The sequence below is a fragment of the Anopheles gambiae genome, chromosome 2, assembly GCF_943734735.2.
Source record: "Anopheles gambiae chromosome 2, idAnoGambNW_F1_1, whole genome shotgun sequence".
NCBI lineage: Eukaryota > Metazoa > Arthropoda > Insecta > Diptera > Culicidae > Anopheles > Anopheles gambiae.
The window spans coordinates 8,410,300-8,436,374 of record NC_064601.1 but is presented as its reverse complement, the minus strand read 5'-3'; the positions used below and the strand labels follow the sequence as shown (position 1 = coordinate 8,436,374).

Genomic DNA, 26,075 nt, shown 5'->3' with positions numbered 1-26,075 from the left:
AGGCAGGTTTAGGTTCAAGTCACCTTGGAACCTATAGCTACGATAGAATATTTTAGCATATTTGCTACGAATTTTGAATAGTATTTACAAAAAGGTAATAAATTTGAAATCATCGAAGGTTAAGATACTACCTAGACAAATTGTCAACTATTTTTATGTAGAACTATAAACTCAAATCAATAATTGCCCTCACCTTTTTAGCCCTAAAACATAAGCTCACACATTGTTAAAGCCAACCAAGAAATAGCATACATAACAACCAACATTCACCATTCTTCGAACTATTAGTCGTACAGTGTACAACACTCCGAAAAAGTCGCAATCGAAAACCTTCGACCTCCGAAGCACCGGAGCGCCACTTGTCACCGCCCATCCAATAGGCGGATGTTTCAAGGATACGCTCAATCAGTATCGTGTTACGCGGGCCTGCCAGATTCCAACACCAACCGACTGAAGAGACAAACCCGCTCCCCCCCCCCCCCCCCCCCCTGCGGCACTGAGCTATTGTCGGGATGTTGGGACACCGCTACCGGTGTCTGTCGTCGGCGATACGGTAACCTTATCCCAGAGTACACTTCGTGTACGTGTATCATGTTATTCCGGTGTTAGCTTTCTTCCTTCGGCACGTTTCGTAGGACCGGCATTCGAGGAGCGTTCCCTTCTTCGATGCCATTCCGGTCCAACTTCCGGTGCTTCAGCGGTGACTATTTGCCCTCGCCCTCGAGGGTGCTTTAAGCGACAATTCACGGTTGGCACCACAGTTGACCCCACGGTAAAAAATGAACGCAAAGGACATTTTCAGAGTGTTTTTAGGAGCTCCCTTTTCTTCCCCAATCGACATTGGTGCGCTTTTTTGCACGCGATGGTAAATTTGTCCCATTGACAGTTTGAAGCCAATTGCGCTTCGTTCTAATTGAGACCGTTCTATCCGGGTTCCCCTTATTTTTCGCGATCCGCAAACATCTTCAACTTATAAACGGGGGAACAAATTTCCACTTCGACAGTGGGTGAGTTGTCGAAATAAATCGCGACAATCCGGTTGACAATATTGTTCTTCCTGCTGCTACCCATTCACCGGGTTCTGGGAGTACGAGAAAGCAATCTGCTCAACACGGAGCTACTAAATACAGCAAGAAAGGGACAATTGACTCAAGTTGCTTCTTCCGAACAGAAGGACACGATTGCACTCGGAACAGTTTGCGAACAAGTTGTCCAATGCAGTGTAGTACGCTATCAGACAAGCACTGCACTGCTGAGCAAGACTGCAGCAATGATCTGAAATGCTGAAAAGGAAGCGAAAAAAGAACTAGAGAAAACATCCAACCAACGAAACGGATTGACCGATTTCGTTTCGAATCCATTTTTTTCCTTCCCTTTTCCACTGCAATCCAAATGTCCTTTGGGCTTTCGGGACGAGAAAAAAAATCAATTCAACACAACCGGGACGAGCGATGCTTAAACCGCAAAGGCTACCCTAGCACCGACCAGGAAGCTTCTCTGGGCGGGCAACCAACACAAAAGCAGCAGCCAACAAAAAATAGGCTGCAAGAGCGCGAGACCTATCCGGACGAAAATTGAATGCAATTTAGACTCAGCAAATTCTTGGCTTGACAGTGGCTCGAAGTTGGAATGCCAAACCGGCACAGCAAACTTGTGTGACATTATCGAACAATTTGCGGAACACCATCTCGATACTCACCCCTCCCACTGGGCTCTAGTGCGGATCTGATAGAAACTAAGGATTTAATGAGAGTTTGTTTTTTGTGTGTCGGAGTTCTTGTGGTGTCCGTGCTTTTTTTTGTAGCTGTACCGAATAGACGTTTCCCACAAATTGCCTTTGCCTTTGCGATGAGATTATGCTGCGACAGATTTATTCGTGGATAAGTTTTTTACCCACCGTCCTGCTTGCTTCGCTTGGTTTTGTGTTCGTTCTGGTCCTTCTGTTTGTTTTTCTTTTCTCCTTAGCAGCTCAAGCTGTCGATGAGGTCGGGGCTGCATCAGTTTGTCTTGGATGACATCGAATTATGTGCTAATATTTGATCATTGTTTCCGATCTAGGCATTAGTTTGGCAAACTTGACTCAGCGGAAAAGTTGAACCGATTGGGGTTGCCAGCAATCACGTGGTGCAACATGATTTTGTGGTTTGTGAATCGTTTGGATGGTATTGCTAATCATTCATCTAGCATTTAACATTCAACGTATTTATTAGTTTTCTATTAAAAGTTGTTATAAATCAAAAATACACAATACAAAAACTGCAGTCCCTTTACCAGTGAACAACAAGGACTCGTTCAGCAGTGTACTGAGCTGCCAAGCTGTTTTGACACGCCATAAAAACAAGGGCGGCGAGGTGTTAAAGAGGTTGTGTCAAAAACCTACACTCTCACTCGTTCTCTCTCTTTCTCTCTCTCTCTCGCTTCCATTCTCTCTCTGCCATTCTATTCTCAGCGCACGATAAGGGTTGTTGAGGTTCGGTAAAAAGAAATAAAAACCACCCGACAAAGGACGACACTTCACGTTCATTCAAAATATTCCAGTTTTTTTTCTGTTGTTGTCCATTGCCGACAGCATGGCACCGAAATCGTATCGCAGCTAAAGCATATCGTTATGGCCGGGTGTTGCAAAAGGCACTTAAGAGCGTACACAGAAACAGGCACAGCTTGGCTTCTTGCGAGAGGCCGCGCCGGATTGCTTCATTTTTGTTTATTGGCACCGATTTGCACTTGAGGTAATGTTGTTGATTATGGAATTTATATACGATTTTTTCCGCTCAGTTTTGCACAATAAATAATCTGTTGTTTTATTCTGCATACCGTGTTTTACCTCGATGCATTACTGTTTATTTTCCTGCACCTTGTCTGCTGCCGTACAGCAGGACAGCACATTTGTTCGTTCAATAACCTCACATAAATCACCGAAGTTCGAAAAGGCGGGGTAGACATGGTGGTAGACAGAAAAGTCCTCCCTGCCCAGACGGGCTAGCTCTTTAACTTGTGTGAGGTAGCATCGGGTGTTGGCATAAAATATTGGCACAAAAGTTTTATCAATAAATGGCGCGAGCTACGTCCACCCGATATCATGTCGTTCGATCCAACAAAGTATTTCGAACCGCACCGAAAGGGATCAAATTTCGTAAGCATCCCCATTTCCTCCAGCCAGGGCCGTGATGGCTTTCTGTTCCTATTGCTTTGTCGTTCGGAAACAACAAGAAAGCAAGTATAAAGGTAGCAAAAATATTAACAACCAGGTTGTGGTGTTCTTCTTCTACATTGTACTCGAGCAGCCTTGGGCGACTTTGTTCACTTCGGAAGCCGTACAGTGCAAGAGGTTCGGAAAATATTAAAAATAAATTTGACCAAAACTAGGCATACCATTCTTATTTAATGGCATTTTGTAAAACATTCTAGATCAAAGCCATACTTTCATGTTGATGTACTGCATAAATGACCTGCATTTGAACTTCAAACTTTCAAATCTTCTTACCCACACCCATGATATTGTTCTGAAGAAGATACTTCAAATAATTGTGCTACACAAAATCATCCTCTAGGCTTCTTGGAATAGAACATCATTAGTTTATAAATATAAGAAATTGTTGTTCTTTCCGGTAGCTCTTGCCAGTAGCTGAAGAATTATTACAACCTTGAAACATCCCTCAAGATGCATGCCACTCGAGTAAAGCCTAAGCACTGCTCAGCACAAGCCATGTCGCAACGCAAACTAACGGTTCATGCCGCTAGAAAGCCCCCGGCCCTTACTGTAGCTACAAACTCCGCCTTAAGCAGTCGACAATTTCCCGAGAATACACCAGCAAAAGTTACGAAAAGAGTCTGTAAAGCTAGAATGGTTTTCACGGCCCCTAGGCTTGAGCTACTGTTTCCTGTTAGGAAAAATGTGGATTCTTTTGAGGTACCGTTTCATTCTAGGTCCCATCGCAACATACCTGCACTGACGACATGATGGTTGTGAAATGCCTTGCCTGTCCCAACTGTTTGGAAAAACTTGCACCAAACTCTCACGAACTTGCTCCTAAAAACAACCCCACCAAACAGAACGACCACAGTTCGCAATGTTGTGCGAATTGTTTGAGGTCCAGTTTTTTTTTTCCTTTCGTGTCATATTTCCCGGTGAACTCTTTTAGAATTGATTGGCGTGGAAGCGGAGTTTCAGGAAGCCTAAGAATACACTCATAAAGGAAAAGTATTACATGACCCAAGAAGTAGTTGGAATAGAGTCATTTGACCTTGTTTTGTAATATTTTGACATGTTGTTGTAAAACCAGTATGTAAACCAGCAATTCAATGCAATACTATGAGACTAGCTGAACCAAAAAGGCATACAGTAAGAAACAATAACTGCCAATGCTCGTATGAATCTTCCGATCTTCCGCAAAGGTTGTACAAATTTAATTATCAAATGCTTTAACCAAACTTCCATATCGCCGTTCTACCACCCAAACAAACAGAACTCGCCTTAAAAAGTAGCTTAATTTTAAAACAAATACTGTCTTTCACGGCTTCCAAATGAACTGGCTCATTAGACACACACACACACATACACACATATATGCTTCTCATACTGAATGCCTTTGCGGCGGCACCACGCAAACCTCAAAGTGAAGCAAGCCGTCAAAGTCAAACTCTGTGTCTTCTGCGACTTCAGAACTGTACGAAAGCCCATACAGGAAAGGGTTGCTGCAATGCCAAACAGTTATCAAATCGGTAGTTTAAAACATTGAGAAAACATTACCAGCACTAACACGAGAGAAACAACACGGTTAGTTCCAGCAAAATGTGTTTTTAATCAACGCTGGTGCAAGAAATAAATAAAAAAAAAACCCGTACGAAAAAGCTCATTTCTTTCACATGACAGCACAGATCGTAATGTATGTGCTGCTAGAGATGGATACAGTACAGTGTGCGTCTGTACCTTACTTTGAAGATCGCAGTTTGCATGAAAAGCATGCAGCGAGAGCAGAAAGAAGCTAATTGTGGAATTGTTTCCAGCATGATTGCGATGATTAACATTAATTAAGTGCTGCGGTAGGCACGGGAGAATCAACGGCGAGAGGGGTTAGACTCTTCTCTTTCTTTGCTGCTGCGTGCTTATTTGGTGATGGTTTTAGAAAGAGAACGAACGGAAACGATCAAGACGAGCATGCTGAGAAGTAAGACGTTGTGGGGAAGTATGTACATGCTCAAGCGATGTTGCTGTTCTACCATCTGTTTCGGTTGATCGCTGTAGCGCGGCTGTAAAACTCACTCGCTGTCTCCTCTCTATCACTCTCTCTCTCTATCTCCGCCGGCACTGCCAAAAGCCCTTCAAATGCGTTGCCCAAGCAGCAGTAGAATGTCTGGGTCACTCACCCACTGGTGTAGAAGAATGTACACATTCTCTACGCATGACGGCTTGCGAATGAACAAAAGATCGCTTTATGTTGAGCTGTCACGATCGTAATAATCGACGCAATAATAATGGCGCCATATGGAACGGTGTATGACATACAGATTGGTGTAGTAGATGTCGCAGTTTTCGATCGTTTAGGATGTACTCAAATAGTTGTGATGAAATTTATTTCTGAAAAACGTTTGACAAATTTCAAGCAAAGCAAACGAAGTAAAAGTGACGAAAAGTGATTGTATCATTAATAAGTTATAGACCTTTTTAACCTTGTATAATTATCATATTTCATGCACAACCAGCCAAGATTAGTGAGCACGAAGGACATAAATCAAGATCGAGAACAAACACCTCTGATGGTCGGTATTTCCCCTGCGCATAATAATGAGCTAAAGTTGCATTGCTAAGCTGCTTCCTGCATCACTATGACACTGTTGATTTGCGGATGTACGGAGATAAATCACCCACATTCAATCATCCAGCAATTGCTAGCACACATAAACACACACACACACACACATACTGACACACTGACAATCTTAGTCACATTCCGATCGAAACAATCGAAACCACATCAATCGAGCCAACTGGACGTGAATGTGCCGGCGTTGTGTTGGTGTTTGCTGGTCCGTAAATGATTGCAAGAAAAGCGCCCGACAGAAGACCACTCGCCTGGCTGAGCCTTCTAAATTTTCTGATTCGATGGTCTGGAAAATAGGCGAATCATTGAAGTCATTCAAGAGAAGGTCTGCTCAATGTACGAACAGGCTCGTGGTTGTTATTTTGGATACGTTTTTCCTAACGTCGAGGAGTTTTAAAATACAAGTCTACAAATACATCGTTTGTAAACGCTACGTAGAAGGAATAGATTTATTTCTTTACAATTTGTTGTGATTGTAGTTGTTACTCGTAACGTTCCAATGAACCATTAATCGATGCAGCACCGCCACACATTCACTAGAGTGTTGATACAAACACCATCAAACGAAAAGCATAAATATTGCCGCACCGCATGGTTATAATGTGCACGGTCATACACCGCAATTGTCAATTACTTCCAGCAGCTGTTTCACTTACCTACGCTAAAGGCGGACGCACTAATGCAGTTGGAATAAATTATTCGATCAAATGTCGAGGTTTCACCGCTACGAAGGGGCCTAAGCTGCACACAGAACTGTTCTTGCAATCTTTTGTTTTGGTTTTTTTGCTGTCTTTGCTATTAGAGGCGTGTTTAGTAAAGAATATAACTATTTTTTCGGATAAGATGTTATTTTATCCCTGAATTTCAGAATGTTTATTGTAAAAAAACACAAAATAAAAAAAACAATGCTTTTTGTCTCAAACAAAAGCTCACTAATGCTTGAAAATTGTTATCGTGCTCTCTCTCTCTCTCTCTCTCTCTCTCTCTCTCTCTATCTCCCTCGCTCTCTCTCTCGCTCTCGCTCTCTCTCTCTCTCGCTCTCGCTCTCTCTCTCTCTTTCTCTCTTTTTGAAAAAAAAACACAAACTGTCCCTTTTCTCTCTCAATGCGTATTATACAAAACCTCTCTTCCAGTAGACTGTAGTCTTTAAAATGACTCATCCCCTGCCAATCATACGCTCATTAGGAAGATAATTTTACGACTGTGACTCCCAGCGAAACAGCACACTCTGCATCTGCCCCTCGCGATACGGGTTGAATGCTTAACGAAGTAACGTGTCCGACCGGCTTTTAGGTTCATTTTAAGTGAATTAATCTTCATGCAGGCCGCCTTCCACCGTATCGCATGCGTATGGGTCAGGCACGCAAGATGCTCCTCCCCGGGGCATGATAAAAACAATTTGTTCTCCCATCATACTCACATTACCATTGCGTTCAAGGCTGCGTTGTGCCTTTCCCGAGATCAAACGTCACAAAAGCAACACGGCGACTGGTTCTAAATACTAATGCTTCGATCAAGGTGAAGCCTCACCGTGCGATCGTTATTCTACGATCAAGCGTGTGCAACTGTAGCCGGGCTAGTGGCGAAGCTCATTCTACCGTTCTTCACCCACATTATAGCATGCATTGTTCCCCGTATAATTGCACCGCAGCACGATGCAACAGTAAAAAAACGAGCCCTCACAATCGCATACGAGCAGAAGCTGCGGCTACAAAATTGCGTAACTTCGCTTTCGCTCCAGCCTGTAAAAGAATGATGCGATTCTAGTGGAATTCTCTTTGCTGCGATCATGCACCGCGAATGTTGCCAGTGTTGACGCTAATAACACACCACCCCTGATCTTGATCTCGTTTCATTTCACAGCGGGAACTAACGCTCACGCATACAGTCTCACTGAATGCAATGCAGCGTTATCCACCCCACGTAGAACATTGTCGAGACCCCAACACGCGTAGAAACACGATTCTAAGCCGCGATTCGTCGGCAAGATCCGAGATTTAAGATCGTTCCCACAATCATCGGTTGTTGATTATTAATTATCCGAGATGAAAATTGGCGCAATCGGGCGAAGCAACGCAACGCTGGAAGACCTTCGCCCATGTGCGAAAGGTAGGTTGCAAAAGCCTGCCAAACGTGATAGGGCTGCTAGGAGTGGGACGCAATCTAGCGAAGGCTTCACCATTGCCACCCTGTCTGATGCTGGTGCCAGGTGATTTGCATTAGCTTGGGCTAAGCATCGGCGTTCGACCTACTGGGGAGGGCCACGATGGCCGTGAAAGTGAAACAGGTGAGCAAGTGTGTAACGATTTGCTGCTATCGCAAAAGTGCATTAAGCAGACATTAAGGGACACGATGTGTTGAAGGGGGTTACGGGCTGAGACGCCGGCTGGCGAGGCCTCTGTTTGCTTGCGTTGCATTATCGATCGAGTAATCTAATTTTATTAATTGCTGCTATCAACGTTTACGGTGTATCGCAGAGGCATCAAATGGTATTGTTTTGAGGTGAGCTGCCCAAGGCTGAGGCAAATCGATACCACTTAAAATAAACAATTCCAGAGTGGAATCATTCCGCGAATATCGAAACACAATTGTTTTGATACTGTAAGAAAGGGAAATTAACGTATTTCTTATTCCAGGCATATTTACTCTTAGGTGGAAAGTATAAGAAAGTATATGAGTAAACATCATTTACCTCAAACAACGCCATCGAAATATTTCATGTTTCAATCGTCAACAGATCATCAATCATTGAACAATTTAGTGTGAACTAAAAATATATTTCCCATCACTCAATCATCTCACCACTCATGCCTACAAAGGAGTGGAGGGTGAACGAACTTCAGTGGTACGAATAAATTCAGCAACGATTTAATTATAACACCCCAACGAACTTCCGCAAACTTCAATCAGCTCACCCACGTTGCTTCATTTTCACTTGTCACCTACTCTCAGTATTACCACCCCCCGCTACTCAGAAACCGTGGGACAATTAGATAAACAAAACACACACAAAAAACCCAATCATCCCGATCCGAACCAATCATTGATTGAGCGTTCGGATCGATAACCACTGTGCCAAAGGTGATGGTGGTATCACCGATGTTTGCAATTATTTTCACTTCACCAGCAGAATGTTGGTAATTATTTTCACTCAAACCGTGCCGGGTGTGATCGGCTACACCAGTGTACTGCGGTTTTGAAATGCAGGCAAACACAAACAATATCGAGCTCATTATCATGGCCCTTTTGCTCAGGTACACGCACCATACCCGTTCCGCCATGGCCATGGTAAGGGATTCGAACATTTTAAACCGCTTTGCAGGTGGCCAGTAAGCCTCGTTTTCAAATTTAGATTGATTTGTTTGCCCACCACCGATATTGCACCAGTGGTGTATTATTCAAGTTTAGAATGAAAAACACTCATCTAAATTTCATCCACCAAAATCGGTACATGTTTGATAAAGGCGTTACGGGGGTAATGATTTGCGACAATCCGGGATGCTCACCAAAATTAGGCTGCTGCTCGACAATCGGATACAGTCCACCAACGTTAAAGTTGGGATCTAGAAACGGTTGTTGCTGCTGGATGTAAAACGGTTGCTGTTGCGGCTGCTGCTGCTGCTGCTGCTGCTGCTGCTGCTGCTGTTGAAACTGTATGAAGTCCTCAATTTTGAACCGCTGCACCGTTACTGCACTGTACGGAAATGCGTTTGGAATCGTTTTGCAATCGTTGCCGCTTAACGATATGACCCAATCTTAGGTAATGCGTAATGCAGTTTGCTTCACCGAAACGACGACACCTTTCGACTGTGTGGAGTTAAAACTGGCAAGAAAATCGCTATCCGTTTTTCTCGCTTATTCTACTTTGCTTTTGAAGCCTTTGTAACAGAGTGTTTTAAGAAAATGAATAACTTGTTTTTGGGTTTGTTAGTTAATTGATTTTTTGGTAGAAATTAGACTTTTTAAAAGTTGTTTTCTTGTAATGTATTACTTTTGTTACTGAATTATTTTATCCAAGAGACACAAGCACTTAAGAAACGCTTAAAAAAATCACACGCACACTTTTATATTTGTTGTCATATTTAAGGTTTCACCAAACAAAACCATACACAGGTTTGGTGCTCTTTTTTTTAATTTTCTCCCCAATTATAACTGGACGAAACTCCTGCAAACAAAACACACAGCGCTCGATTAGTGAAGTAATTTTTTGAAAGCAACATAACATTTCTTCCAATACACGGAAAGATTCTACACTTTTTCACTTGGTTCCAGTATTCAATTTAGAATTGCACTATCACTATTACGCACAATGTTGTATGATTTCAACAAGCAACCCATGTGAACAATGACTTCAACGACGACAACGACAACGACGAGTAAGTAAGCATATGAAACTATATTTGAACATTTTAATTGTCTCTACCAGTGCGTTTTACAGTAAAATTAAACTTCATATTTAAATGAAACCTACAAAACATTCCGTGCTCGAACAAACCAAAGAGCTCATCACGCTGAATGCATTAAGCAAGATGTTTCTTTTTTCCCACAGTGTATCATTCCCGAAAAAAAGACACACACACACATACCTATTCACAACGAATGGTAGTAGAAACAGCAAACGAAGCTATTTTTCTTCATTCCATGCCTTTCATGCACCACCTTGCTTCCGAGCGTTTGTGGTTTTCTGCACAGGTCTGCAAACAGTACCCTGCGGGAGTGAGAAACCAATAGCAAGGGGAAAAAAATAGAACCTTTCCACAACCCATTCACTGTGTAGGTCAGCTGTGTGAAAACCGTGCTTTGCACTTCGTTCACCCAAATGCCAACCCAGTGGGACAAGCAAGACAGTTTTTTTCTGTTGTTGTTGTCGTTGTTATGTGTGTGAGTGCATAATTTTGCCCATGCTGACGATGACCTGCTGACTGACTGTTCCGAATTCCGCAGCTTTAGGTGGTGGCGGTTTTCGAGGGGGTCCCGTTTTTTGTGATCATTTCACTCACAACTCTAAATTTTTATGTAGAAATGGGACAGTTTCTTCCAAGGGAGTTGAACTAACCGCGTCCAATAGTCGGATTGTGGTTAAGTAAGGTGACAAAACAAGGTTTCAGCATAATTGAGGTTTATAAAGGAAGCATGAAATGATGTTTCCATTCTACATGTATTACCAACGAACGTGAGATATCTTTTGAAAAATAAACATGTGAATATTTGAAATTTGCTCTTTAAGAGAAAAAAAACACAGCTGCATAAAAATTCTGAAAAAAAATCACTGTGTTGGCTTTTCCATTTGATGTTTTAATACACAATTCCATGCAAATGCTGATGTCTATTTATAGTATTTTGCAATTTCCAACACTCCTGCTCAATTAACGAAAATGGTTTTGATCTCTTACTGCTCACTGTTTCACTTTGATCAATGGAAAAGGCACCATTCAATTTTTTGTAAAATACACACTAACATAAATGCACGTTAAACGAAACGGCTGTGAATGGTTGTGGGCAACTGTTTGATCAAAAAGTTAAACACGACATTAAGCACGGTATTAAGCTCGGTACAGCTTTTTCCAATTTCATACTGAATCTGCGCTCAATCCTCCTATTCAATTGCTTGATAAATTGCCCGCACGACCTTCGGCTCGGAAGCTTCGATCAGAAACTGAATCGATAGCCGTCGATTCGAGAACTGCGTGCCACGCGGAATTTGCGCACCGTTCCGTTCCGCTAGTATCGTTTTTTTTTTGTTCTCATGCTTCCCACACCCGCCCACCACACGTTGCCGATCTAACGCTGGACACCCACACCCATTGGGATCGAATTTTGTTTCCAGCAAACGGCAAGGGTGTGGGGGTGGCAGGGTGCAGGGGAAGAAAAAAAATAGTGCTACAACAAAACGCGGCAACAGCGGCGGCTTGTTGAATTGCAACGCGGTATCGTGGGTGTAGTTGTCGTCGTCGTTGTCGTCGGCGACGCGGTCGCCACCGTCATCTTGGGGATGATTATTCCACGTTTCACGAAGCTTCTCCAGCTGAGCGAACAAAACCCGCGTGTGCGTTTCGTGCCGCTCGCACACAGCGATAGCTTGCTGCACAAAAACACCACAAACACAGACCGTTTAGTGTGTTACCCACTACATCCAGTATCGGTTACAGTTGTTGCAGAACACACACGGTTTAATTATTATATTTTCCTCCCCCTCTCTCCCCCACCCTCTCAGCTGCCGTTCACGCGTACGGTAGGGAATAGAACAACAACATCCACAACACTACCTATAGTAGCCTTCGCGAAACTAACGAAACGCCTAACGGGGTACACACGCGTGCAGGGATGGCGATGACGCTGGCTGACGGTGATGATGGGGGGGTTGGTTTTGGTAGTGTGTGACACGACACGAACGGCGACGGAGTGTGACGGCGATGCTAAAACGGCTGTGCCTTCTCATTCGGTGCGATTTTCCCGACTGCTAACAGTAAACTGAACCGCGGACAGCAGTGCTGCTGCTGGCGCTTCAAACACACCAGCTGCGTACGTCGGTTCGTCGGAGCTGAGAGCAATGTTGCCGAACAGAGAACTGAGAGCAAGAGTGAGAGAGCGCGCGCAACGAATGAACGAGAGCCCGACCGCAGCCGAATGGTACGGGGCACCAATCGATGGAGCACGAATTGTTTTCCAGCAACGCTCTTTTCAACCCTCCCACGCGCTGTTTAGAAGGGAGCAACATGAGAAAAATGTATGTTTTTCGGAGAGCCACAGCGATTCCAATAAAATGAGCGTGTGTGTGAGTAAAACATGCTCTCGATTAATCGGAAAAATGGAGAAAACATGAAAATTATTTGATCTATAGTGGAAAGAAGTTACAAATACACACCTAACAAAGACTGGTTCTAACATACTTGTATTTAAAAATATTTAAACCTAACACAAAAAATTAAGTAAAATGCTCAGCAAAGGTTTTTTGTAAACCTTCTCGCGTAGTTGCTAACCCGCTATTTTACTAATGAAGTTCATTTTAGCCGTGAACACTAGAATGAACCAGTTTCGTTAAATCGAGAGGCTTATGGATCAACTAGAAGTATTTTGATATCATGTACCTAATATATATTGACGTTTAACAATCTATACAAAACTTCATAAAAGTCGCTTTTACAATTTTATTTTCAAGTCGCATGAACGAGATACAACCTACTGTTCGTAAACAATTCCTACAGAGTTATTCTCACTGCTAAATGACCACTGAAACGATCGTAACACATTCGACATGACAACCTGTTCTAAAGCAATCAGCCAGTCGCATTACCTTCTCGCAAACCGATTGAACGCAATCATTTCTCAGCTGTGCAAGTACAAACATGATGCAAATTGTGAACCGCTTGCCCCCACTTGTCCTTATAAGCCCGCCTCTTTTTCTACAAACGGATGTAAGTGGCTTAGCAAAACTGTCCACGGCAAAATCGTGCCACGCCGCGACAGACCAAGTGTCGTGCTGCGGTGGTCAGCGGAACTTTTTTTCCTCCTCCCATTGAGCACTCGAGAACTCGACCGACAAACTCTCGGTCTGATTGCTACACCTTAGCATAAGGGAACCATTAACCGTGTACCAAGGAAGGGAGGCTCAGTAGCATTACACTTGATTTTGAATTCAATCGAGTAATTCGATCTCTCGTCAAACGGCAAACCCAAAGCAAGAAGACAGTGAATTTGTACGGTTTCCCGTTGGCGTAGATTCAGGCGCTCGTTGTCCGTCTTGCTTGGTAGAGCTGGTTTTGTGTTTTACTTACAAATTCTCTTCCGTGTTGATTTTGATTTATGTAAGTGGTGAAGGAGAAATCATTCCTTAATTGTGAGAGCCAACAGTTTAGGGAGCAGATCATCTATAAAACCTCTCTGCTACAATCAAACATTTAAAACTAGCAATCTGAGCGTTGATAATCAGACGGAACAACGGAAAACGAAAATAAACCATCGTCAAAGGGAATGGCACGAAAATAGCCTGTAGCTGGATCAACTAAACAGTTTTTTCCCTCGCCCCGAAGTAATATGGATTAAACAGAAACCAATAAGTTTTGTGACTTAAGTACCATCCGTTTTTTTTTCTTACTGTTTTGCGCGAACCACGTGAGAGAGGCAATAGACAAGAAACTGCAAGAAATAAAAAAAAACAAAACTGAAACTGAAACAGCGAGGTTCGTCGCTTACACCGGCAATTAAGCTCGAAGTCACCAGTGCAAGCCGGCAGCCAGATCTACGCGTGAGAATGAGCACGATCGTTCTCATTCCTCAAATGAGCAGTGAGCATAGTGGTACAAAGAGATGGGAGAACGGTTGGTGATGTAAGAACGTGCGCGTTGCTTCCCTTCATTCGCCAGCTGCTGACCATTCCTCCCTAAACCCTGCCAGGCGGTACTCGATCAATTCCATCACGTAAGATTCACACACACACACACTCATACACACACATTCAGACACACACATACACAGACACAGGACGGAATGAGATACGGCATCTCACTGTTCACTCGCTCATCCGCGACCACAAAGAAAAACGGACGATAAACGGGGAGGAAAGAAAGCGATGAAGAGAACAAAACAAAAACTGGAAGGTGGTAGTTCTTCGGCAGGTTGTTCGGACGTTGTGCAATGCTGAAAACCGATGACGAAAGAATTGGACCTTGCGCGGTAGGGACGCAACGGGCGTGTGTCTGTGGCACGGCTGCCTCGCCAGGAAGTCACTTTGCTCAGGTGGCTTTTTGTTTTTCTTCGCTTCACGCTGCATCTGACAGCGTGCGTGTGTTTTAACGAGCAGCAGCAGCAGCAGCAGAGCAGCTGTGAGCTCTTCTCGGCTCTTTTTTTGATCATCTTGCCATCTCATGCGCGTTCTAAGCGGAAGCAAATCGATTTCGTTGCGATACAAGATTGCCGAGGAACAGGTACAGGTGGAATTTTCACAGACACATTCGAGAACTGGCAGGTTAGTATGCTGTTCTTTCTGAGAAGAATCGTGACGAATTGGGCCATTGTGGTAGGATTATGGACAGGGACAGAAAACGAAAGTGGTAATGCTGACATGGATACTTGAGCAGACGGAACAAACTAGTAACCGGGTACTTGTTTAGAAGTAGCAAACATTGTTTGAATGACTAAATAATATTTATAAAATAATATGACACACCGTGAGGCGGCTTCCATTCGTTTCAATTACTGCCACTGCCAATAAATCTCCATACAGAGCGGAGTGCCACTTTTATTTCCCACAAAAGCTGTCAAATTTCTAACACATTTCTTCGCCATCTCGCCACTAAACAAACAAAACAAGAAAAGAGAAGAGAAGAGAAAAAAACCGAAAGGCACGGCGCTCGCTTTGGGAAAACTTCCGACAACTTTAATTTGTTCACCAACATATGACAGAAGCGGGCTGACAAACAGCGACCCCGCCTGGCGACAGATGCTCCAATGGTTCATGTTATGATTATGACTTTCCCCCCCCCCCCCCTTGCCATTCACTGTGTCCCGTCACCACCGCCGTCATCCGCAGGGGCCCGTATTGCAGTCGACCTGCTGAAAGCATCCTTTAGAGTTTTCATCATTTTACCCCGCGAGCACAACGACATCGGCCAATGTTTCGACCAATGTCCTTTCGCTTCGTGTTCGTTCATGTCCTTGTCGTTCGTTTTTGGTGCTGAAACATCGCAACCATAACAGCCACCTTACCGTCAGCTGGTTGATATTTTGAGTTGTTTCTTTTTTTGGGTTTTGGTTTTTTGGTTTGGTTTTATTTTATTCTTTTTTGTTCGCGACGTGTCGTTTCGGTTTCGGGTCACATGCATTGCTCATCACAATCATCTGCTCAGCAAATTTGTATGGATGCATGTTAAAAATATGAGTGAATTCGTTTTTATTCTGCAAAGTTTTGAGTTTGGGAAGGTTTACGTAAATTTTTATGTGCTTGCTTGATATAATAATTCAATATATCCAACATAATCTTATTAGATACTATTACAGTTTTGATAATATAATTTCAATCCATCAAACTTGATCAGATCTTTTATGCTACAGTTAGTACACGTGGGATAGTCTCAACAACCTACGTAAATACGATAAAATATAAAACCCCTAGCCCTCTGTTTGTTAACACCGCTGGATACTGAACAGCATGAATTAGATCTGCCCGGTCCAGCCCCGTTAGCTGGTAACAAAGCACCCAGCAAACAAATTATGCCAGCTCCAGTTTCGGCCCATCCATTAATGCTGATCGTAAAAAAAACGAATCACAGAAATTTCACCCATTTAACTTCCCGTTCCTTTTGGCATATGGTCCAAGCATCGACACTGGAATGTTCAGCAAGCATAAATCTCTGTGCCCGTGAAAAATGAGACAAAACCCATGAATTCACCACCAAACTTTTCAAACGGGTTTTTGTTACCGGACATCAGGTTGGATTCAAAAGCTTCTCATTTCCAGGTCGTTTTGATGTGATTGATCGATCAAACTTCCGTTTGATTTATGTTTAACACATTCGACGATCACACTTTTTTCTCACGTGCTAGAAAAAGAACTTCAATAACAACAGTTCAAGTAAGTATCAAAGTGAAGATCAATATCATATATCACGATTCTGACTCTGCGCTATTGAACAGAAATTCAGTGAAAATTGTACAATTTTTTTTTATTTTTCCAAGAGCAATAGGTTTTCATAATATATTTTAGATTTTATGCTACGCTCATAAGAAACTATGTTAAAAATTCAATAGCATACATAGTACAGTCAAAAGTAGCAATAAATTAGGATTAGAAAATTCCGAACCAATGTTCTTTTAAGTCGGGAACTTCAGTTTCCCAGAAAGATTAGGAAAACAAACCCACTCTCTATTTCCATTTCTTTTGTACCTCTTGCCATACACTCCTGCCATCGTTTACCAGCTCTACGAAACATTTTTTTCCCATCCAACGACCTTAATCGAAATAAAACGATCTTAGCAGCGGAGCTGAAGCTTCGTTTTAAAATCGCACTCTACTCACGGCTAATCGAATGCACCGCGGCTCGCCCAAATCGCCCAAAGGTGTGCGGCACACACACACACACACACACACACACACCCGACTCGTTCATAGCACACAACGAAACGAAGCCGAAAAGAAAAGCAGACAGTTGAATGCTCAAGAAAGAGCCACAATCAACATGATTCGAAGAACCTTTCCTGTGCCCGCATAACAACAACGGCTACTTGCGTAATTAATAATTCATTTTACCACTTGCAACGCACAACGTGGATCGAAAATGATCCCTCCACGGCTCGCCCAAGCAGGCGACGAGAGCGAGGGAATGGCAGCCGCTAGAACTGAACTGAGCCCCGCACAGGGCAAGAAACGCGAACACAGGGAAAACATTCACCAAATGAGAAACGGTTTGCGAGCGGGCGATGACCATTCTTTATTCGAAAGCCCAGACAAGCATGCCTCAAGCTTTTGGGGGGAGTGAAAAAAGATGATGCTTTCGTTCTATTGCAGCATTTCGCGTGTAGCAGAGTGATTGCTATCCGCTAGGTGGAATGTTTATATACAAGACTTTTTTTTATTGTTAATCTTAACATTTAACGCAAATTAAAGCGTGTAGTAGAAGAACCTCTATGCTTTCCGTTACTAAAGCACTTCTACTTCCCACAAAGAAAGGCGTGGCGGGAATGGTTAGCGAAGCAAGCACGTAACAGACCAAAATATACGTACAAAATAGACCATACTGAACTTGTAAATAGGGCAGATAGAGTAGTTGCCTACATAAAAAAAAAAAAATAACAGATAAAGATGTTCGATTTTCAGCAACAAAAAACCCTAACGAGCTTTGCTGCAAGGTAAACTATCTCTGCAAAACACGCCAACACGCCCGACAAAGCCACGCAAGGCGGCGGTGAAGTCTACGCTCTCTTTTCATTGCCTCTCTTCAACTTTCTACTGACTGTCTGCATCCAGTCTCACCCCAACAAGCTAGCATTTGGTTGACTGCGGTTCGATGCTCGATGCAGCGGTGAGTTTGCGGCCAATTGTCGATTCGGTTGGGTTGTAAATTGCATTCCAATTGGTACGCGCAATGCAGCGTTGCATTAATGCTACGAAGCTTCGGTGTACGCTTTACCGCCTAGTCCGCCTAGATGTGCACACTATCTTGGTAAGAGGGGAAGGGGTCTGATCCTTACGGTGCACGGTGTGTGCTATGCTTTCTTCGCCACTCGGGGGGAAAAAACACACACACACATACACACTTTCCATCGAAAGCACACGCTGCATAAGCAGTGAAGCATGAAGAATCGTTCAACAGCCTATTGACGGAAGGAAGGGTAATGACGGTAAGGCACCACCGTGAAGCATCAGCCATATCGAAAGCCATGTATCCTCTGTTTTCTTCGAGTGTACTTTTAGTTGCAAAAATTACAGTATGAGATTGGGTACATTAGTTCTCTGCTAGAGGAAAATACAGCAAACATTGAATCATTTGGTACAGATCCGTTTCCAGAACCATTCTTCTTGGTGTAGACATGCGTTACAGTAACTAGAAAAACGTGTTGTTTTTTCCTAAAACCTCAGAGAACAGAACGAAACGTTGAACGCCATCTCGTAGAACAAACCGTTTTTTTTACATTGAATATCCCAGCTTCATAGCAAATAGGAACGGTCTTACAACCCCACCGACTGCAAAATGTAGTGCGATAGTGCGTTCTGCCAAGAGCAACTTGGCTCTTGAGCTTACATTGCCTTCCCTTCCACGCCCTGAAATAACACAATAGACTCTCTGTTACCCGCAGGGCTATCATCGGTTGAACAAAATGGGAACAACGTTACCGTGGAACGGTTTTCCGGAAAAAAGGCACTAGACTACATAACTGCAACTCGGTCGGATCGGGCATAGTTAAAAAGGTCAAGCGAACAGTTCTCGTGGCGATGCATGGCAAAGTTATCTCCTCCTCCCCTTTGGAGGGATTAAACGCCAATTGCTTGTACTTTCGCTGCTAATCGAACAATCAAGCGGTCGGGCAATCGATCATTGACGTTTGTCGAGCGAATTTAGTTCCAACATTGACGTTTGTTACTAAGGAGGTTGAAAATTAAAACCTGTACAGTATTTCTTTGTAGTTAAATTGACGTAAAATATTGGGTTTGAAATTTATGAAAGCTGAATAGTACTTTTGCATTACAACTTTTATGAATTATTTCAAAAAAAAATGTTAAATGCAATTTCTCTATTCGCCACAAAAATCCAGTCGATCACTCCTAGTCGCCTATTTGTCGTAATACGTTGCATTTCCGACCGGACGACCCACCCGACGGTCGCTCGCGTACCGTGTGCCAGACTCATCGAGGGGCTTCCTCGCTGACGAATGCAGCCGAGTCAACGTAGGTCAATTAATTACCACCACTTCCTCCGAGCCGATACTACGGGCAGCACCCCGTACGATCCCTGCCCGGTTTAATTGAAGATATTATCAACGGGCCTCGTCGACGGTAAAACCAGCCCGCGATACGACCCCACGGTCTTATGCTTCCCTCTATGCGTGGCCCAGACGGAAGCTAACTAGCAGAGAATGAATTAAACTTCATAGCAAAAAACAAGAGGGAAAAGGGGGAAAAACAAAACTCAAAGCAACCCAGAACGTCCCAAGGGGTCAAGTAACACACGCGCAGACATCAGAGCAACATCGTTTCACCCATTATCGACCGCTGTTAGGAAAGCGGAAGGCGATTCTTTCCATTACGCTCGAACCTCGCTGTTGTGCTGAGCAGCCTCTGCGGTCTATTTCCTAGAACATTCTCACTGGCAACAAGGTATTTCTTCCATTGGGATCCCTTCGCCACCGAAAGGAAGATGAAAGTGAATCAGTAATTTAACTGCCAACTGGAACACGGTGCCTCCCGGTGGAGCGGTGAAGAGGAAATGGCACCGACGAGGCTCACGGTACTGCCTGCTGGCACATCCTGCTTTACGCATCCTCCTGTGCTACTGCCGTCGCTTAAGACTTTCCCAGTCGGCTGGCTTACGCCTTCGGTGGCGGACAGACATTAGTCAAACTGCACCCTCTGGATAAGGTCACAGCAAGCCGGAAGAAGTAGCGATTGCAGAGTGCGGGTTTTTTGCCATTACTTTTCTCGCAGTCTAACACGGCATAGGCTTGCAGGTAATTTACAAACATGTGTTTTTGATCTTTCGAGCACCTTGTTCCAATTCTGATAAGAGGCAGGTCTCCAGAATTCTAGAGAATTGTGAGGTTTTTTGAGGGGAAATAACATAATTAAGAGTATTTCTTCAGGGCTGGAAAACATTTCCGTTCAGCATTGCTTATCACACAAGCAAAATGAAGGCTTTAGGTGAATGCAAGTACACTGAGTTACGAAAATTAAATTTAACGCACCAAACAACGCGCCCTATCAACACCGTTGCGTGCCATAATGATGGTTTAACTTGCAACAGCTCGCTCAAAACCCTACCGGCAATTGCGTCGAATGGGGAGAAATGGTGATATCAACAGCATTAGCCACAGTTCCATACTGAAACAGTAGGTAAATGGTGTAGATAAGCATATTGAAAAGTTTTGCACCCGCTTGCTGCATAGGAAGAAAAAAAAATCGTACTGTTATTTGCAAGCAAAGAAAACTAGCCACAAAAGGGGGCTGCGAAAAAGTGAGCTCGGGAAAGACCGCTGAAGGCCACACGAAACGGAAGGAAGATGTACAACAGAAACGGAAAGCCAACCCGCGCCAGTGACTTCCCACCGTACCCCGAACTACCAATAGAACGCCCAACCGACCAGAACGAAGAACGGCAAAGGAGATTAAAATAAGGGCTAAGGGAGGTAAGGGAAGGCAATCGAAAAACAAAAAGTAAAACTCATGAGCATGAGTCTGCTGGTGACCGCGGTTCGGAAGCGCGGTGAGGTGCCGTGTATGGAAATGGTGCTGGTACGCAGGTGGTGCTGTGGAGGAGAAGGTGCGCGCACATGGCAACCCCCGATGCTCCATAGCGAGGGAGAATCGGCTGAACGAGAAACGAATAGCCTGAGAAGTGGAGCGCAGCAATCGGTAGCGCAAAACGTAGAGCGTGAGAGAATGAACGTTCTTTGGCTGCTCACTTGGGAAGCAGAGTTCATCCGAAAGCGAGAGAGTAAGAAAACGTGACCGAATGAACATTGCTGTTGCTATGGCAACGGGAGAATCAACAAAAAACGATTAAGCTGTGTTTAGACAAAGCAAATGTTGATCAAGAGACATTGGTGTATCATTCTGTACAAGCAGTCAAAGTAATTGTAATAATAATTGTAAAAGAAAAGGTATCCTAAAACAGAGGATCTCAAAGTTGATTTTCTTAACTTATTTTTTTTTGTCAGCTGCAGAATTTTTTTTTCATACTAACTTCTACTTCAACCACGTATTATTACATTTTTTTATTTTTTGTGTTCATTAAATGTTGAATGTTGAATTGACCACAGCGAAAAACTTACCATAGACATTGCGCACTGGTACAGTGTGTGCCTTTGCTTTACGCGTAACGATTAAACGTTCCCGAATAGTGCATTGTTTGCGATACAGTTCTCCCTTTGCCGTCGGTACGATGATTATTATGTTGGTGGGAACATTCCGACCGATAATTAGATGGAAACGGCATCACTTTAGCTGTGGTACGCCAAAGTTCTAGCTAGCGATCGCCCGTCAGTACTAATGCTGTGGTGCGGAAGGAAAACCGGTCCGTGGGAAAATCGAGGGGAAAATAACGGCGTTTTCTATTTATTTGTTACATATTACTTCTGATGCTTCAATCTGCCCCAAATACGCATACGATGCTAAACATAAGGTGACGCTTTTGAATAGAAGGCATATACATTTATATAAAAAAAGTAATACGAAACTCATCATAGTGGTTTTTCTTCCAGATTTTGCAGTGTGCAGTTGAACTAAATTGCTTGGTATTAGGTACTGTTTATGTTTTCCATTCCCTGTAAAGTGCTTTCTAGATTTCGATAAATTCGCCCTTCTCTTCGCCCGTCAGCAGCAGTAACAGTAACCCAGTCTGCAAATGTTATATTTCAATTCAAATCTATATCCTCGTTACAATTTTCCTAGCTCAACCCTCGTGCATGTACACAACCAACTCAAGGTAGGAACTGCTCACTGTCATCTGCTCATTAATAATAAATCCCTTCGTCCTAAGCCGCCGCCCCGGATAGGAAGGCGACGGTCGAATTCAGTAGGAAATTTTTGCTCAAACGGCATACGGAAATACGACCACGGTAGAAACGAACCATTCTCGTGCGCTCTCGTATGAATCATTCATGAGTGAAAGAGGGGCATACCGGGCCAAGAAGCGACCTGCCTGGCCTCGGTTTGTTGCAAATTGGAATTAAACCCATCTAGCGAGTCTGTACAGTGCCAGTGTCTCAAATTGCAAAACCATTGAAAATAAACTGCAGTATTACAAATAATAATTGTGCTTGTGTCTGCCGATAATATGGGACGACAGTATGACTCTAACGGTACTAGAGGAGATTCTAATGGGCTGGTTCAAACAAGCACGCAGGAAACCATTATCCTTGGGAAGAAAATCATTTAAATTGTTAAACTTTCTAGGAAATGCTTCGGGAATCGTTCGTGTTATGCCTTTCACCATTTTTCATATTTTCCTTCAGGTAGAATGTGTTGGTTAGGGCATAAGTATAACTTACAGCCCTCCTAGCAACAATTTCCGTTTCCAGCCATCCATTTTGGAGGCGTTTCGAATATCGATATCGAAAACTACCGTCTACCTTCACCGTCTACCGCACCGTCCTTCGACTCCATTCTGTTCCGACTTAACGACACGCTAACAACCTGGCCCCAGTCTAGTTACTATGGTGACAAACGCTGCAAGTTTACCATAAACATTAGAAAACGCCCCACACTGCTACCACCTACGAAGTATGAGCGGGAGGTTCAATTGTTTTCGCTATAACAGCGGCAAAAGCAGTGGGAAGGTACCATTAGAACGACACAAGCGCATACACAAAATACACGCACACACACACACCCACAGACACGGGGTAGTGGTTCACTAGTTCCATCTGCCCATCAGTGACAGCTTGTCGGAAGGTTGGAAGGATACTGATGGAAGGAGCTGACTGGATGGTTTGGAAAGAAAAACCGCAACCTTTCCGAAGGGAATGGCCTACACGTGCGGCTAGTGAACCGTTGTTGTTTTTCTCGGGCAAAACCCCACGCAGTACATTGGACATGTATTGAGCAATCGATTATTTAACTCTACTAATAGCGAAGTAAATGACCTGCTATTTCAATGATAGAAATACGTTGTTGGAATGTTTACAATGTATTAATTTAATTCTATTGAAAAATTGGAAAGTTTGTAGATACAGCATTCCCTACAAATTGATGATCGTGTTAATCGAAACAATCTGTGTATCTATTATCGAGCAGCAAACACATGTTGGAAGTCATAGTGACATTCTTTATTGGTCTCTTGGAATTTGGAAGGGTCTCGAAAAAATGATAATCATCCATCAAAATGTCCAGCATTAACAGCAATAATGTATAACTTATTTGTAATGAAACGCGGTATTATACACGCGTAACAATAGTTTTCCAATCTCACCGCCCCAATTCACTATGTGGGTCAAAAGATCAATGTTTAATTTTCCCATAAAACAATCACCCACATGGTATCTGCTTATGGATACAGAAGATACAAAACCGCTATAAACCAAACAATGAGCATCCGTTTTTTAATTGATGCTATTAATAATTTGTGTTGCACGCTCTCGTGTCACCTTTTATTACTGACGTGTCAAAGCGCGAATCGTGCACCGACTCATCAGCCATGCAGCTGATCCGCTTCAGGTTGAAACTGAAAACTATACGGAGTGGTGTGAAATGCTAATGAGTGTAAATACTGGCTATTGTCTGTTATCTAGCTAGAACTATTGTTACACTACTTACCAAAGAAGATATTCACCAAATCTTCTCCAACCCACTAGCTGCTCGTAGACGTCTTCTCGCAGTTAACTTCGATTTATCCAAGGAAAAACGTCGCAATTTTGATACGAGCTCCAAGCGGAATGCTTGCAGCGAATGACTTTTGCGGCACACACATACACACCACAATACACACTTGCACAGCAGACGAGAACTGGCCGTTTCTATCGTTGCATGTCCTTCCGGCGTACGCTACGTTACGTCACACACAGCTATTCACACAAACAAACACAATGCTTCTCACCCCGGACACAGGTGACCCGTTTCTACCCTCCCTGGCCAAATCGGTTCTTAATAGTCCGCCAATCGTTTGGTTCGGTGTTCGTTGGTTGTATTCGTTCAATGAATGTTACACAAGATGCAAACTGTTTGTTTCTTCGAAATTCTTAATATTAGTCTTAACCTTACGATGTTACACTTTTCCCTGCTCCGATATTTGCTCCACTGTTCAAGGCTCTCTAGACACCGCTAGTTTGATATGTATTGGTGTTGGCTTTGCCCTTCTTCCTTAAAATCTGCTACCCTTTCTTAGCATGAAACACTTAGGAGCAAATAGATAGTAGTTGTTTTAGCTTATAGTAGGTTGTACAATAATTTACCACACAACATAGATTTCTTCGATGTTGCTCTGATGATATGTATCGGTTGCCGCCTTACGTTCTAGAATAACACTAGGTTTGGTTTACATTGATGTCTACCTTATCTTAAATTCTACGGGTGATATGTGAGTGATATTTGTGATATATTGCCTCCACACAGACGACTACATTGAAGATTTGCGTTTTTGTCTTAGCGCTCTAGTTGCATTCCGTTGCAACTATACTCTCTCTCTCTCTCTCTCTCTCTCTCTCTCTCTCTCTCTCTCTCCCTCTCTCTCTCTCTCTCTCTCTCTCTATCTCTCTCTTGCTCTCTCTCTCTCTCTCTCTCTCTCACACACACACTTGCTAATGGTCCAGGGAGGTACGGTGGCATCCGCAGTCGGAGCCTTCACTGCACTGCAATGTATGCACAATCAGTGTGAATCCTGATGCCCAATTTTGGCCACTGTTTTCTATCTTCTATTGAGCTAATTTCTAAATAACTGCACAAAAACACACGCACACGCCGTGCGTACGCCGGAAATGCTCACAATAATAGTTCGCCTGCCTCTAAACTTCTGCAGAAAAAAACAAAACGGACACACGTTTGGAACTTCGAATCCGTTTGTGCAACTGGATGTGCTGTGCTGCCGCGATAGTTGTTGGAAACGTTGTCGTTTTCCGCCTGCTTAGCTAGATGCTGGGTTGGATATGCTGTGATGGTGAAATTGTTGGTGGTTTCCGTAGCAAAAACTGTAGCCCCCGTTGTTATTTCAGCCGTTTTGCGTGCCGTGATGCAAAATTGTGAAGTATTGACTGATAAAATGGTAGCAATTAGTTGCGCGCCGGCGCGCCACGCATAACCAGCCACTGTCAACGGTGGCTCACTGACAGTTTCGACATTTCGCCACCCCGATTGGGGATGCGTACGTTCTGCTTAGTTTTGAAAAGATGGCTGCATACGTTCCATTGGCTGTATCGTCAGCAGTCGATAGTCGTTGAAAAGCAATGATTTACTATTATGCCATTGTTTAGCACACATTTGACTATGGTCGGAACAATCGCAGAAGACTTTAAGTCCCAAATCCTATATCCAAATCGATTTTGATAGCTTATTTATCTAATTCTAGGAATCTGATTCACTTGAAATTTGGAAACCACAGCCATTTGTCTCTGATTTTTTCGTAGAATTTGTTGAGAAAGATAAACCTGTTTTTATTAATTAATTTTTACAATACCCCTATTCCAAGCAACCGGACTACCCGGGTAGCCAGCGGCTTTTGAGGCTTATAACTTTTGAATACGTATATTCTATGTATCGATGCAAATTAATATCGATCCAAATTAAATTAACTAATTTTGTTTCTATAGGTCTTTATTCAAATAAAAACTCCTTTATCTTTTTAAGTACTCAGGAAAAAATCTAAAACAATTATGCAAGACTTGTAATATACAGTTCTCAACACTATTACAGCAATTATTCTGTGAACATTTTGTAAAGTACTGAAAAACTGTTTTTTACGTTTTGTTTTTTATTTTTTTTCAAAAAAAAACCCTCTGCTTAGAAAATCTATAATATAAATACGGTAGTGAGTTGAACCAATCTTTACACAGCTATAAAAACTGCATTAGTTTGTTCAATTTCAATTTCGCAATATGGGATTACGAAATTGGATT

The 26,075-nt window shown here is 43.0% G+C and overlaps 1 protein-coding gene across 6 annotated transcripts in view; it reads right to left on the bottom strand.

Moving 5' to 3' along the window:
* LOC11176012 (protein couch potato) overlaps positions 1–25,223 on the bottom strand; it is a 158,625-nt gene extending 133,402 nt beyond the window's left edge. For 5 of the 6 annotated variants that reach the window (XR_009764754.1, XR_009764753.1, XR_009764756.1 and 2 more), the window contains exon 1: positions 9,329–9,567. The gene's annotated coding sequence lies outside the window, so the exon portion shown is untranslated. Of the gene's footprint in view, positions 1–9,328; positions 9,568–23,784 lie in introns of those variants that run through there. The other variant, XR_009764758.1, reaches the window with a different exon arrangement.
* Positions 25,224–26,075: the final 852 nt, after the last annotated feature.